Consider the following 15716-nt stretch of genomic DNA (forward strand, 5'->3'; position numbering starts at 1 on the left):
CCTGGCACTTAGTTAAGGGGTTTTATTCCCTCCCTAACTTCAGGGAAAAATTCCTACCTGGGGAAACAACCTTTCTTGGAGAGGTGACCTTGGTTAAAACACATAGCGCCAAGAAGGGGAGCAAACATATTAAGAACAGTATGCCATATACGCCAGGTCCCTTGAAACATATGCTGTGCAGATGTTTCTTCTCTGCAGCGACTGTCAAGCAGCAAGGATGGACCGGCTCCCGGCAAATTCCCCCTTTTTTATTTTTTAAATGATAGCGCATGTAAATCAGTGGCCACCTCTCGGATTGGGTTGTTTAAGACTCAGAGGAAGACTGACAAGCAATGATAGCGAGCATAGCTATAAACATAGTGGATGGAGTGCACACAGAGCCTTGTTCCTGTAGAAGGTTGCTGGCCTCTTTAGTCAAGGGATTTCAGCTGTCCTCAAGTCGGTTGTAGAGTAGCAGTCCAATTTCCCTTTGATAGTCTGGATTAGTCATCCAGTCGGCACAGCCCTTATTTGCCTGTTGATTCATATATATGAGGAGTCCAAAGTAGTCTAGTGGCATTCTTAACTCCCAATTGGATGGAATCGTTGTATTTCCTGATGGAAGCAACCTTCCCTTTGGAATTAAGATTTCTAAGCCATCTGAGCACAAGATAGGGAGCAAAAATTTTTCTAATAAGTTACTAGGGGTTATAGTGAGTGAAGCCACTCCGTTTCTACCCCTTGATTTTTGGACCTGTGAATCCTGGGTATGAGAGAAACAGTACCACATAACAGATGCTGATTCAGAGCATATACAGCCTTTCGGAGAACTTTGCTCAAGCCTGGCAAGTTATTGTCATTTAGCTGACACTGTAATTGAGTCTTTAAGACTATTCCACTGTTCTGTCAAGCCAGTTGTTGCAGGATGTTGGGGAACATGGTAAAGCTAGTGAATTCCATGATCATGAGTCTATTGCTACACTTCATTTGCTGTGAAATGAATTCCCTGATCAGAAGCAATGCTGTATAGAATATCATGATGGTGCATAAGTTCTGTAAGTTCACAGATGGTAGTTCTTGCATGGAGCACTGTATGCAGGGAAGGCAAATCCATATCTATAGCAAATGTCTATTCCAATAAAAGAAAACACCGACCCTTCCATAATGGAATAAGTTCAATGTAATCAACCTGCCACCAGGTAGCTGGCTACCATCATGGGAATGGTGCCATATCAGGAACTCAGTCTGGGTTTTTGCCGTTAGCAGATTGGGCACTCAGCAGTGGCCGTAGCCAGGATGGCCTTGTTGAGTGGAAGCCCATGTGTAACCTTCATCCCTGTTACCCTGGTCACTTTGTAATGAATAACAGTGGTGGCTGGGGAAAAAGTAATTGGCCACAGACTATAAATTATTATGTAATCATATTCATAGCCATTTCTTCTTCCAAGCAAAGTGGACAACGAGATACATTGCTCATGGTTATGCCCATTGGGAGAATTTCTCTTTGCTATTATCTTTCAGGTATGTCCCAGAAAGAGGGACTCTTGTGCTGCAGTTGCCCACTTTTGGGTGGTGCCTGCATATTGTCCAAGACTATCTAGTAAACCAGGCCAGTTTTCTCTTCCTCTGTCAACTGATGATAGGCAACTCCCTATGACACCACAGTTGCAAGCTGGGAGAGAGAAGGTAGTGTGGCAAGAGTGGCAATCATAGGCATTTGGGTCACTTCCACAGGTAACTGGTGCTTTCAGGGTCTGCTTAGGCCCAATCACATGCATGCCATTTCTGTTTGATGATGGAGTGCTGCTGTGCGTTTTACATTTATGGCTTGGTGGGTTAGATAACACCCAGTTCATGATGGGCAGCACAGGTACATGGTATCTAAATGGCTCATGCATGGTTGTGCATTCAGTCTCTATTAAGGTTCAAAAGCAATCCTGCCGGGAGCCGGTCCATCCTTGCTGCTTGACAGTCGCTGCAGAGAAGAAACATCTGCACAGCATATGTTTCAAGGGACCTGGCGTATATGGCATACTGTTCTTAATATGTTTGCTCCCCTTCTTGGCGCTATGTGTTTTAACCAAGGTCACCTCTCCAAGAAAGGTTGTTTCCCCAGGTAGGAATTTTTCCCTGAAGTTAGGGAGGGAGTGAAACCCCTTAACTAAGTGCCAGGTGGGTAGTTAATCACTTTAACTATGAACAATCATGCTTAAGCTACATAATCTTTACTCCCTGGAATGGAGATAAGAAATGCCCTAACCTTTGCAATAGAAATTGATAGGATTAAAATCAACTGGTATAAATACAGATGTAACAAGACAGCAGAAAACAGAACCTAGAGACAGAACCTAGCAAGAGAACATGGCAAAAGATCCTGGACAGAACCGGGCTACAGAACTTCGCTGGAGAACCTAGACAGAACATGGTGGGAGAACCTGGATAGAACTTGGCTGGAGATCCAGGCTAGAACATTGCTGGAGATCCTAACCAGAACTTCGCTGGAGGTCCTGACCAGAACTTGGCTGGAGATCCAGGCTAGAACATTGCTGGAGATCCTAACCAGAACTTCGCTGGAGGTCCTGACCAGAACTTGGCTGGAGATCCAGGCTAGAACATTGCTGGAGATCCTAACCAGAACTTCGCTGGAGGTCCTGACCAGAACTTGGCTGGAGATCCAGGCTAGAACATTGCTGGAGATCCTAACCAGAACTTCGCTGGAGGTCCTGACCAGAACTTGGCTGGAGATCCAGGCTAGAACATTGCTGGAGATCCTAACCAGAACTTCGCTGGAGGTCCTGACCAGAACTTGGCTGGAGATCCAGGCTAGAACATTGCTGGAGATCCTAACCAGAACTTCGCTGGAGGTCCTGACCAGAACTTGGCTGGAGATCCAGGCTAGAACATTGCTGGAGATCCTAACCAGAACTTCGCTGGAGGTCCTGACCAGAACTTGGCTGGAGATCCTGGCTAGGCTGCTGATCAACTGAACGCTGTCTCCGTGTCATTCCTTCTTCGCCGACTCCGTCCACACCTTTGGGGACCCCTGGACCTGCTGGGGTTGGACCCCAACACAATCCAACAGCTGTTTTTCCAAAAACAATATACTAGTATCTGCATGTAAGTGTCTTACAACAAAGTCTAGAGTAGCTGCTGCATTTTGCTCACCAGGTCAAATCAGCATTGTGTCATCAATTAATGGACCAGTGTGCTATCTTGTGGAATGGAAATGAGTTATGGTTCCTAGGTAACTGGGGCTTTCAGGGTTTGCTTAGGCTCATGAAGGCCTATTTGAAGTTAGAGGTCATGAGTATAAATGAGACCAATTTATTTATTTGTTTCCTGAAGCCATGTTTATATGAACAGGTGCAAGTATGTAAGAGTCAGGAAGTTTAAAATAACCAGGGTTGTGGTTTGACCAAGTACAAAGAGACAAGAGAAGGGCAAGAGCATTGGGTGTATGTAAGGGAGTGATTATGATTGACCATGCAATTTAAGCTAGATAAGGACAAAAGTTAAGATATTAAGGGTGAGAGACAATAAAAAGATGTTAAAACCTCAGAGGGAAGGCAGCGGAGGGTGGGTGGGTGAAAAGAACTTGTATGCATATATGCAGAGCCCATGGACACATACAATAGGGTGGAGAAGACCTGGGGCAGGTGGTGGGGGGCGAGCTAAAAGGGATCAATGGGGGGGAAAGGAGATATATGTAATACTTTTAACAATAAAGATGTAAATTTTTTTAAAAAAAATATGTTAGAATAAATGAATAGCAGTTTCTAGTACAGTCAGAAGGTTGTTGGAATTTTCCAGATTCCAAGCTAAAAAGAGAGGAGATGGTTGTCAGAGAGTGGAATACGTCATACTGAGATGACTGAGAGGCAGTAGTTACTAGGAATGACAAGGATTAAGTTATGGATGAGAGTATGTAGCTGAGTAGGGTAGAGGATAAAGTTATTGGAGGAGAGGAGGTCAAGGCACTGAGAAAAAATTATTAGATGGATCATCTATGTGAACACTGAAGCCAACTGGGAATTATGACAAGAACAGGGTTTGAGACAGTGTCAGGGAGTTAGGATCTAAAATCTCTAAGGAATGTAGCGGGGAGGTGGGGCTTGGATGGTGTTTGAACACTGGAGCAGGGAAAGGCAGTTAGTGTTGTAACTTGATGTCATAAAATTTACATGGGAATGTTTATGGAGGAGGGAGGAAGAATGAAGGATCAACAAGGAACAGGCATGTCATCTTTTCTACCTGCAGGCCTAATAGTAGTGGAGTTTGGGCTGCAGCGAAGAGGGCTGCAGGGTTGATTGATTTTAAAGCAAGAAGTGAAGGGAATGTTCAGAGAAGGCAATTTTGTGTCTTAGAGGGGACAGTGGAAAGATTTAAGGTATTGAACAAGCTAAGAAATGGGTCAGAAAAGGGGATGTTCAGAGTCTTATGGGTAGTAGAGTCCCAAAGATGACTTTGGTGTTTTGTGGCAACTAAAATCAACAGGCATAAAGGGTATAATGCGATTAATCTTGATGAAAGTCTTTGATAAAAAAAAACAACTTTCAGAATTGAAGCTATAATGAAACAAATGTGAAACCTCAATGCCTACTCAAGGACAAGCTTGGAGTTAGATTAGTCACAAGTGAAATGCCTGTTGGCAAAGTGTGTGCCTTGTAAAGGGCACAGGGTGGTATATGAAGTTATGAAGAAATCCGAAGACCTTGAAGATAATCAAGGTTTATTATTCATTACCTTTAATCTACATCCTAAAGCAATTATTGCTGCTATCTCAAAGACTTTCATTATCATAAGAAAAGCTTTTTCAAAAGCTGGGTGGTAAGTTTCTGCCCTCTTGCCTGAGAGGAGTTTGAACAGCTGTAGCACCTTGTTGATGTATAGACATTTTACCAGTTAATACATTCAAATAAAATTAGATACTTGAAACTTGATTTTTTTAAAAATCACAAAAGATCAAAGCAGTCATAACTGACCAACATAAATTCAAAATGAAAATGGTGGGGGATGCCAAACTTTAAAAATGGACATAAATGTTTATAGGCACATAAAAAGCTAACAGTTCTCTCTGTGGTTCCTAAAATCAAAAACACATGATGCAGGCAAAAAAAAAAAAAAAGGGGGGATAGGAATATTAATTATTGTTTGATTCCTGTCTTGGTCAACCCCCTTATCTTTTCCCTTAGACCTGTGTGTCTCCTCTTTACTTATTTATAATAGAAATTCAGAACTATTATTACTACTTTTGAATGTTGAGAGATGAAAAACCTTCTGGTTGGGGACAACCAAGGCTGTGACTGGCTTGGAGAGGGCCATGTAACTACAGGATGGTATAACTAGGAATGAGGTATAGAGCAGGTGGTTGTGGCATGGTTGTAGTTTTCCCTGTTTTGTGATTGAGGTATTTGCAACTCTGAAAACTCCTGTTTGCTAAAATGGGTAGAGTGCTGGAATGGATAATTGTGCAATGTTTTAAAGATTTAGATGGAAGGCAGGAATGAGAACCTTATCATTTACTATTTAGGTTCTTTTTTAAGTTTCTGCAATGACAATGTAGAAGACAATACTACACCATTGCAAATTATAGAGAGAACAAACTAGGGTCTGTAAAGCTCATGGTTTTTTGTTTGTTTGTTTGTTTTTTGGTGTGCAATTAAATTAAGTTGACATTTTTTTATTAAAATTTTTGTAGAAATTATCCCCTTAGTTTTGGAATGTTTTACATAAAATAATTACTCTGGTTGCAGCAAACCTCTCTAATTATTTAGATAAGCTCTTTAACGTTGTAGGGGGAAATTATATACATTTTTTCATATCCCAACTGTCCCATCTTCAGGGGAAGCCTTACCTAACTAGGTCACATATTCTGTAAAAAATCTTCAGAGCATCCTGTATTTCTCTCTATTACTTATTACAATTAATTTTGTTTTTTATTACTTAAAGTATTACAAAGGGTATTACATATGTCTCCTTTTTTCCCCCTCCCTTGACAATCCCCTGGCCTTCCCAACACAATTAATTTTTTAAAAATTCTTGAATGTCTTTCTTCTACCCTAGGTGGTAAGTTCTATGAGGACAAGGATCATGTTTATCTTCCTTCCTATTCCTTACCAAGTACCCAGTGCAGTATTTCCTAGTACTCAGCACTCAATAATCTATCTATATCTATATCTATATCTATATCTATATCTACATCTATATCTATATCTATATCTATATCTATATCTATATCTATATCTATATCTATATCTATATCTATATCTATATCTATATCTATATCTATATATATCATCTATCTATCTGCCTAAGTGGCCAGTCGGTGGTCCCTATGATGACGCACTGAACACCAGGGGGCAGATGCTCAACGCAGGAGCTGCCCCCTAGTGGTCAGTGCACTCCCACAGCCAACCTCCCGCAGTCCCATCCCCTGGCTGGCCGGCCCCAATAGGCCCCGATCACCGGCCAGGCTAAGGGACTCCACCCATGCATGAATTTGTGCACTGGACCTCTAGTTATTAAATAATGAATTTTGGGTTTTTGTAAAAATGCAATTTGGGATATCCTCATGTGGACACAGCGAGAGAAACATCAGAGGAAAAGAGGAGGAGATAAAAACATTAATGATGAGAGAGAATCAGTGATTCTCTGCATGCCCCACTGGGGATCAAGCCTGCAACCCAGGCATGTGCCCTGACCGGGAATCAAACTGTGACCTCCTGGTTCACAGGTTGATGCTCAACCACTGAGCCACACCAGCTGGGCAATAAAAATATATTTTAAAAAACTTAAAAGAAAAAAGAATCAGAGATAGGAACAAAGCAGGCCAGTTATCTTTCTGTTTTTTAATGTCCTATACTTTTTTACTTTCAGATCAATCAGAAGAAATATTACTGTTTTTGAAAACATACCTAAGTGGATTGATTCTACTTTCTTTTTTATGTTGTGGCCTTGGGTAAGTTACACACTTGGACCTCTGTTTCTTCATCTGCAAAATGGGGATAGTACCACCTTATTCCAAGGATTGTTTTGTAGGTTAAATGTTTTAGTATGCATCAAGTATCTGACACATAATGGCACAGAAGAACCATTTATTTCCACTCTTTTATCAGTTGGTGGTTAAGGGGAAGGAAGGAATAAATAGAGTATAGGGGATTTTTATGGTAGTGAAACTATTCTATGTGATGGTGTAATGATGGACACACGATATGATGCATTTGTTAAACTCATAGAATATATAACACAAAGAGGAAACTCTAATGTAAACTGTGGTCTTTAGTTAATAATGTACCAATATTGGTTCATCAATTGTAACGAATGTGCCACACAATACAAGTTGTTAATAATAGGGAAAAATTTAAATCATTTACACTTTCTGTGGAATTTTTCTGTAACCTAAAGCTGCTCTACAAAGACCTATTAAAAAAACCCAAACACATTAATGGCTGACACACAGATGCTTAATGTTTGGTTAATGAATGAATACGAGCCATGACTGCCCTACTGCCCCACCCCCATCAATTTCTGAACTCTGTTCCTTAATATATAATATAAAGTTAAATGCTACAAATAACTTTATGAAAGATGTGAAAACTGAAAAATATAAGGAAATATGCAAGTTTATTACAGAGTTCTAGAAAAAGCCACTTTCTAGACATTTGAAAAACCTTCCACAACACCAGAAACCCACAAACCAGAGATAATTAAAAATATATATATATTATTATTGATTTCAAAGAGGAAGGGAGAGGGGGAGAGAAAGAGATAGAAACATCAATGACAAGAGAGTATCATCGATCACCTGCCTCCTGTAGGCCCCACACTGGGGACAGAGTGTACAACCCAGGCATGTGCCCTGACTAGGAACTATGACCTCCTGGTTCATATGTCAGTGCTCAACCACGGAGCCATGCCAGCCGGGAAATTTTTTTTTTCAAGTTTCTGCTAATAGGCTTGCTAGAGGACAGTGGATCAATCACATGATCATATTCATACTGGGCCAATTAGCTTTGCTCTCTTCCTGAATCACAAACTGCATTGTTCATTCTGTCTGCCCTTTTTCTTGCAAGATACATACCATCTTCATTAAACAAAACAAAATAAAAACATATTATGAAAGATGTTATTTACCTCATTCATCTATTCTGGAACCTGGGATCTTTAATATAGTGCCAAACAGGGTCTGTTGGTTCTGAGATTTGATTTTACCATGCTTGCAAGCTAATAAGTTAGCCTGTTACTATTTCACTGATGCATCAGTATGCTTGCCTTGGTTCCCTTGCCCCTCATTCACACAGGGCCTGGTTGGGAGCCTGCACATGCAGTTGGCTATATTGTATGATAGCAACACCGACCTTGGGAATCCACTGTTATTATAGCAAGCCTGCTTTTTGTGTGGAATGGATACATTACCTTATCTCTCAATTTGCTCTCTGCAAACACAACCTTGAGAAATGGTCAGGGCTGTTCGTTTTTGGCATACACTGAACGAATGTGCAGTATGCTAACTGCCCATGGCACTTTGCCTCTCCCAACAGGTCCTTTCAGTTCTAGTATCTAACAATACTTAGGGAAAGAAATTTTTTACATAAGGACTTCTAAAAACAACAGATACGCATTTCTATGTACAGTTGACTTATGTATAGGTATACAAAATCAAATATTAATTATTTATAAATGGGATACTACTGTCAATTTCTATTTTCTCCTTAATAAGTATTCTTATCTCTTCTGGTCCAATCTAGATTTTTTTCTTCCACCTCCTCCTAATCCTCTTTTGGAGGGTTCCTTGCAAATAGGAGACATTTTTTGTATCAAAGCCCTTATTACTATTCACAGAAATTTCTTTATCTTTGCATCTGCAATTCCTAGTGCATACTTCAAATATGGTCCTTTTCTAATATGACTGCTGTGAACCTTGTTTTCTTTGTCATGCCCTGTTTTCTGTGATGGCAAAGGCTATGGTCTACTCTCTTTGACAGGAAAAATTACTTCCTGTTTGATATTCAGATGGAAAGCTGAACCACAATGGACAGAAACATGGCCACTATAACGCTTCCTGGGTAACATTATTAGATAATCTTCCACTTGCCTGCGTCAGTGCCAGGGACATTGCTGTTTATTCACTCATTCTCAGTATTGTGTGGATTGTAAAAATCCATGGAAATTGGATTTAATATTCAGTCTACAGATATTTTATAAAAATGAATGTCCTTAATGAATAAAATGGAATAAGGCTAAATTGAGTGCATATAGTTTATAACTATCAATTATATAGTAAAGGCTGTGGAATGTCTGTACCAATTCAAAATATAATTTAAAATCCTATCAGTACTCTTTTATCCTCCAGAATAATATGTTAATCATGTATGTTGATGTAATTATTGCTATTAGCAAAGTAGGTAGAGTTGATTTTTGTCTCTCCCTTGTCTTTGCTTATCCTTATTGTTGCTTATAAGAAAGCAGTGAGCCCTAGCCGGTTTGGCTCAGTGGATAGAGTATCAGCCTTTGGACTGAAGGATCCCTGGTTTGATTCTGGTCAAGGGCAAATGCCCGAGTTGTGGGCTCGATCCCCAGGAGGGGGCATGCAGGAGGCAGCCGATCAATGATTCTCATCATTGATGTTTCTATCTCTTTTTCCCTCTCCCTCTCCCTTCTTTTTTGAAATCAATAAGAAAATATATTTTAAAAAAATAAAGCAATGACAGCATGAAATAGATTGCATTATCTGTGAATACAGAGAGAAAAAAAGAAACTCTCCTAATCTCATGCTAATTTTCCTAAAGGTCCAGTTTTATCTCATTGTTTCAAAACTGAGCATCCCATGCCCTTTTTTTGGGAAGCACAGGGGTTATGCTCAGTGGGATATCAAATGGTGATTACATTTTGAGAAATTGAGTAAAAATAATAGATAGTGTTCTCTCTTTCTACTTCTCCTGATGTAAGTAACTCCCTTGGTGAAAGTCACATATATTCAGAAACTGCATTAACATTTGAAGGCCACTTTGGTGCTAGTTAATAAATTATCTTTTCAGCATACTAAAATAGCACCTAGATGGACATTCCAATGGCTTTCAGAGACAGAATAGTGTAGCAAGGCAGGGTTATTGAGAATCACGAACAGGAGCTCAATTGGGGAGTTAGATTGCCTGGGTTTAAAACCCAGTGGCACAATTTACTAGCTATACGACCTTGGGAAAATCTCCAGGCTTCAGGCGTCTCATAGGATGGTATTAAACATAGAACATAGGGCTTTTTGGATGATTAAATGAGATAATCCATGGAAGGCACTTAGCTTAAGTGCCTGTCACCTAATATTCATTATATAAATGAGAGCTCTTATTATTTCTTGGGATTATAATAACATATTAAAAATAGTAATAGTTAATGAGTACTTGCTATGAACTTGGCACTGCATTTTTCAGAAGCACTGATTTATTTAATTCTCTGAGGTAGTGATCTGAACACAAAGGATGGCATTGTCAAATCAGACACATGACAGTCAGAGATCTTACCCTGCATCAAGCTTTACTAATATTCATTATAAGTAATCATGAGGAGCAGGCTTGGCAGAGAGAGGTCTGAGACCACCAACACAGATTCCCACATCCTTTCTTCCATTAGTATTCACTCTGGCACAGATTAACATGAAGTCTCTACATTAGTAATGCAAGTTGCTGTATCACTTACACAAAGGGAGCTTTTTCAGTAATGACATTTCCATTTTACACCTACTGGGGATCGAGCCCACAACCCCGGGCATTACTAGTTTACCCGACATTTTCCAGTGTCCTGGCCCATACTAGTAAATCCTTAGGTTCCAGGTTTGTCTACTCTAAGTAAACAAACCAGAGGAAGTATATCCCACTAAAGTCTTTCAATAGGCAAGGGCTGTATTAGTCCACTAGAACTGCCATACAAATTACTGAAAACTGGGTGACTTAAAAAACAGAAATTTATTTTCTCAGTTCTTGGGCCTAGAAGTCCAAGATCAAAGTGCAATTAGTGTTGATTTCGATGAGGTCTCTTCTCCTGGGTGTAAATGGCAACCTTCTCACTGTGTCCTTACATGGCCTTTCCTATGTGCCCATGCAGAGAAAAAGAGAGGGCTCTCTTGCATCTCTTCGTCTTCTTACAAGGACACCAGTCCTTGACCAGGAATCAAACTCATGACCCTCCAGTGCATAGGCAAATGCTGTAATTACTGAGCATGCTGGCTAGGGCACCAGTACACTCTTAAAATATGCTCTCCATACCACTTGCAAAGTGATCTTTCAAAATGCAAAACTGACCATGTCATTCCTCTACTTAAAATATATTAAGGATCCCCATTCTTAAAATAAGAACAGAAGTCTTTATTATAGTCTGTGAGACACATGGTCTAGCTACCAACTACATTTCTAGCCTCAGTTCACACTGTGCTCTCATGTGTTCTCTGTACTCCCACAACACTGGCTTATTTTGCAAAGTCTTGCAATTTCAGGGCTTCCTCCTGAACATAGTTTTTTGCATATGCTGTTTCCTTCGTTTCCTCCCCCTTTTGCTTGGTTACTTTTTAAAATTTATCCTTCTGACCTCAGTTCAGTTACTTTTGTCCTCAATGAAGCCTTTCTCACCAGTCTGACTAGGCCAAATTCCCTGTTTTCAAAACATGAACTTTAGTAATCACTGAGAAAGAGTCAACTTTCAATCAATTCCATGAATGACCAATTAGCTAAAAATAAATTTGGCCAAAGCCAATTTGCAGAAGACCAGTTCATCACTCTGTTCTAGATAGTTCTCTGCAGTTTTCTTTCTGGAAGAGGCAGAGGCAGGGAGAGCTTAAGTCTTAAATTGCAAGCTTACATGCAGTGAACTGCATATAAGAAGCCCACCATTTGCTTACATTGGAGCACTAAAACATTGGGCATTAGAGAAGGACTTGGCATCTGAAATGTGAAAACATGAAATTGACATTTAGCTCAGACTGACTGTCAAATGTGAGGTTAAAGAGCTGGAATGAAAGGACTGTGTCAAAACTTCTGTGAAATTCAGACTTCAGAACATCCCCAATAATTCAGTGAATTGGTCATTTGGTAAAATGATGATTGGGCAGATTATTTTTCATCAAACTGATTTTCTAGAAATTGGCTTTTGGCGAACTAGCTTTCGATGAATTGTCTGTTAGGGAATACAGAGGATCAGTCATTTGGAAAATTGACTTTTGGCAAATTGGCTTTGTGCAAATTGATTTTTGGCAAGTTGGCCTTTTTGCCCTCATATAACACACTTTGTAGCATTTTTCATAGTTAATGCTTTCCATTTGTTTTATGATTATTAGATTGGTGATGCTCTCCCCCACTATTCATACCTATCACCAGGGGAGAGGTAATATGTGTTTTTATTCACCATTATATTCTCAGCTTCCAGCACAGTGTCTGGCACATAGCAAGTACATAGAATGTATGAAAAAATAACACTTTGCTACAGATAAAAATGGAAGAAAAATGGATTTTAGGCACCACTTAGTTGGACTAATTACCATGTATCTAGAGGAGCTGATTATGAGGCAGTAGCTTCTAGGTAAGTGCCTATATGAAGGCTGTATTTACATATAAGAAAGTACCATTTTAACTTAGTAGTAATAATCGCTAAACTTTATATATTACTAACTTTATGCCAAACTTTATAGTTATTACTCATTTAGTACTTGCAGCAATCCTGCGGGATGGATTACTACTGCTATCCTCATTTTATAGGTGAGGAAGCTGAGAGGTCCAGAGGGGATAAAGAACCTGCCCAAGGTTACCCACCTGTCTGAACACAGACAGTCTGGCCCCAGCATTAGCCAGTATGTTGCAGTTCTCTTGATTCCAGAAAAATGAAATTTTGGTCAAAATCAGATGATGGGGAATGAGTAGTTTTTAACTTTTAATATATCTTAAGGTAGGCATGGAGGAATAAATAGGTTGTGAGAAAGGAAGAGTATTCTGGGCATGGATACTAATGTGAGCTATGAATGCTATTTTGAAAAGTGTCATGGAGCATAATGTTTGATGATGGGCTAAATCATGGCAGGATGTTATGGGAGAAGAGGGATTTTTAAGGTCCTTTGTATCTCCACCAGCCTTCTGAATAGCTAGCCCTAAAACATACAACATAAATAAAAGCAGGGTGCTTGTTTTGTAAGCACAGCATCAATGCAAAAGTACCTCTATTTACACTAGAATTAAAGCAATGTCCTTGCTGTGCACAATTCAGTTTTAAGACAGTTTTTCTAATGTCTCCTTCTTGCCAGATTGTTCCTCCAAGTTCCACCTATGTAGAAATTCTAGAGCTGAGTCCAGTTCTCAAAAGGTCATCTGGATGAGAATGAAAGCAACAGAGGTGAGATGGCTCAATAATAACTATGGAGAGCTTGTAAGCATTATTAAAATATAAAGCATTCATTACCTTGCTGTGCAGAAAGATAGAGATAAAAAAAAAAATAGAAAGAAGTTATTGCTTTAATGCCAGCTTTTGTGCTTATCATTTGGTGGAGAGGAGATTACATCTGTGTATGTACTACATCTAATTTTTACAGCAAATTTTCAAATGAAGTTTTATTCTTCCAATTTTACAAATAATTAAACAAATACAAGGTAAGTAACTTTCCTGAGGTCATGTATCTACTAGATCAGTAGTCACCAACCGGTGGTCCACGGACCACTGGTGGTCCGTAGGTCTGAAAGGTTGGTGACCGCTGTACTAGATGACCATGGGATTCTAACCAAGATCTGCCTTATTTTATTTTTATTTTTTATTTTTAAATATATTTTATTGATTTTTTACAGAGAGGAAGGGAGAGAGATAGAGAGTTAGAAACATCAATGAGAGAGAAACATCGATCAGCCACCTCCTGCACATCTCCTACTGGGGATGTGCCGGCAACCCAGGTATATGCCCTTGAGCGGAATCGAACCTGGGACCTTTCAGTCTGCAGGCCGACGCTCTATCCACTGAGCCAAACCGGTTTCGGCAGATCTGCCTTATTTTAAAACTTGTGTAACTTTCATTACACCATACTACCCTTGTAGGATTGTAAAGTAGGGACAATAATGATAGTGTTGGAAATTGGATGTTTTTTCTCAAGCATATATTGCACAGAATGTGAAGGAAAGCAACGTTCATGCTAAGAAATGAGTGTTGGTGAATGATACAAAGAGTTCGATGCCTGTTGTGAATAGAGCCTGTTTAACTAAATAGAGAAATTTGTTACTGTAGTCATCTGTCAGAACAGCACTATATCAGCCGCACAGTCATCTTTGGTTTGAAAATAGGACTGACTGAGAGGCTGTTCTTGAGAACACACTGTTGAATTTATCTCCAGAGATTGGGTATATACTTGAAAGAGACTCAGTGCATTGAATGAAAGATAAACCACTTTTGCTTCTTGCAAAATTTCTTTTCTCAATATGATGAAAATGTTGATTATTGCTAAAAATTTTTCTGAAGAATGTAATAGCTATAGACCAAAACTGAAAGGTTCAAAATGATGCTTTCACGAAGTTTCAGCAGCAGCTATAATTGGCCTTGCAGGGAATTGTTAATTTCATCAAATTCTATAGAGGCAACAGGAATGGACTCAGGTATATTTCTTTTATCACATTATACTCTATTTTTCTTCTATTGCCACCTAAGGAAACTACTGGCATTAGGCTAAGAGTTATATATATTATTAGTCATTTTTATTGTTGAACTTTATTTTTAGTTAAATATCTCCCCCACCCCCTTTAGTGCTAAAAGCCTGACCGGCATCCTATATAATAAAAAGCTAATATGCAAATTGTCCCCTCAACTGGGAGTTCAACCAGAAGTTCAACCAGGGGGCGGGGTCAGCCGGCCAACCGCCCACAGCCCCTCCCCACAGCCAGCCCAGCCCGATCACCCCAATTGGGGCGGGCTGGCCGGACCCCATCCATGCACGAATTTGTGCACTGGGCCTCTAGTAATAAACAAGCATGTACACATCCTTAGATCTGTGCACTTTTTATTTCTAGACAGAGCTCAGGGCAGTATAAATTTGGGCCTCAAATATTTTAGAAAGAATCCAAATGCATTGTTCACTAACAAATATTTTTTTGAAATAAGATTTTTGTATTTTGGATGGAGACAGAATTTGAAAAATGCCTTCCTTTTTAGAATTGTTTCTAGTCTTTAGCTACTTAAAAAAAAAATCTCTGAACAAATGATTTCCCAACTCTACAAATGCATGCACATGCAATGACATAAATTTTTAACCGGGATTTGTTGTGGTGATATGGAACTGTGCCTTTTAACATTTTTTTGGCATAATAGCAGTAAAAGTTGTACATTTCCTTCTGTCACTATATGAATGATGCAGCCTCATTAATTTTGTGGTTTCATCTGTGAAGGAACTAATTGTGATTTTCATATCTCTATCTTTTAGAACTTTTTAATAACATAGCTCAAGATGGGATTATATAACAGTTGAAATTACTTGCAAAGAAAGCAGTAATGAAGACATTAGTTATTCTATAAGGTTTGGTATGCTGCAGAATCTTTTCAAAGCAGAGCTGGTTCAACATAAAAAAAAAATAAGGTGTTCTGAATATTTCTTTCCTCTGGTTCTTTGAGTTATCAAGAGAGTAATGTAGCTTTGGGCTTTTTTGGTTGTTTTTTTGTTTTAATCCTCACCTGAGGATATTTTTTACATTGATCTTTAGAGAGAGAGGGAAGGGAGGGAGGGAGGGAGG

The 15716-nt window shown here is 39.3% G+C and overlaps 1 long non-coding RNA gene across 1 annotated transcript in view; it reads left to right on the forward strand.

Annotated features, from left to right (window-relative positions):
- The window catches only part of LOC106724411, a 64182-nt gene that overhangs the window by 4067 nt on the left and 44399 nt on the right, over positions 1-15716 (forward strand). Inside the window, exons 2-5 of the long non-coding RNA XR_001360199.1 lie at positions 6856-6937; positions 8964-9044; positions 12653-12719; positions 13259-13347. This is a non-coding gene — a long non-coding RNA (uncharacterized LOC106724411). The remainder of the gene's footprint in view (positions 1-6855; positions 6938-8963; positions 9045-12652; positions 12720-13258; positions 13348-15716) is intronic.

This window comes from Myotis brandtii, unplaced genomic scaffold (assembly GCF_000412655.1).
Source record: "Myotis brandtii unplaced genomic scaffold, ASM41265v1 scaffold822, whole genome shotgun sequence".
Classification (NCBI taxonomy): Eukaryota; Metazoa; Chordata; class Mammalia; order Chiroptera; family Vespertilionidae; genus Myotis; species Myotis brandtii.